Genomic DNA, 1,253 nt, shown 5'->3' on the forward strand with positions numbered 1-1,253 from the left:
TGACCTATAACCGCGCTTAGTACTTCCGGCGACACACTGTCGCTAACGAATATATACACAAACTGGCATTATACGTCTTATACATTAATTTGAATTATTATAAACCGATCATATTGTAGATAATGTGTTCTATGTAAATTAAAATCATATACACGATGGTTGAGCTGAGTCATACATTATATTTAAACACATCTAGATATTCTCAGCGAATCATCGACTTACATCTACAATCATAAGGCCCGAGTTTTTGGCAATGATGCGAATAGTAGGCAGGGGAATAAAAAAAACATCATCATGTTTTTCACTGGGAACTAATTTCTCGTCTCCACGGTCATCGTTCTACCATTGGTGTTTTCTTTATATTGATTTTACTTGTAAGCATAGTTTCGTTTAGTAGAGTATTGCAAATAAAGTAAATCCAATCCAAACTTCATTTTGCCCAAAATATGAAATTACCATATAAATAGATAAATTGAGAATAATTGGTTTCATATCTTTTTCTCTGAAACTTCTAACACACAATATTTAAAACATTTGGTTTTAGGAGATACAGTAAACATAATTTGTTCAACCCAAAATAGAGTAATACATTTTTCATTATGTATTAGATATATTCAAAGATATATTCAATGATTTACGATAGTCATAATTAAAACTAACCCAAACTAACTTTAAATAACACTACAATCATAAACAAAATTTTACTGGTCCCGAGACGTTTAACACGAAAATATTATATCATACATTCATAAGTTAATATACCTCATGAGTTGCCTCGTGCATCATGCCCTTAAGACCTAATCATTTTGAATAACAACTTCCTATATAATATAACAGCTAACTTTAAATATTTTAATTGTCTGATTATATCCATTAGATGAAGATGGGGACTGTATACAATCAGTCAAAATTTGCTGTACAAATAAACCAGAGAGGTAGGCTTATAGATCTGTCTTTATTTTTCAGTATCCTTGGAAAATATACGCGAATGTTTCCGATTCACTCGGAATAATCTTATGACTTCACATGTCACAGGAACCATCACTGTCAAAATAACGTTAAATATAATTAAGAAAAGTCACGATTCTCAAGAAAAATATTCAATGTCAATCACAGGCCAGAAAAAACCTCTTCCCTATTATGTCTGTCTAATTCACGGGACTTAAATTATCAATGATATTGATTATTATTATAAACAAAGTTTTACCTGCCTCAATCTAACTCGTGGCTTGATTAATATATTTGCATTCGTT

Source organism: Saccoglossus kowalevskii, chromosome 5 (assembly GCF_978046115.1).
Source record: "Saccoglossus kowalevskii chromosome 5, keSacKowa6.1, whole genome shotgun sequence".
NCBI lineage: Eukaryota > Metazoa > Hemichordata > Enteropneusta > Harrimaniidae > Saccoglossus > Saccoglossus kowalevskii.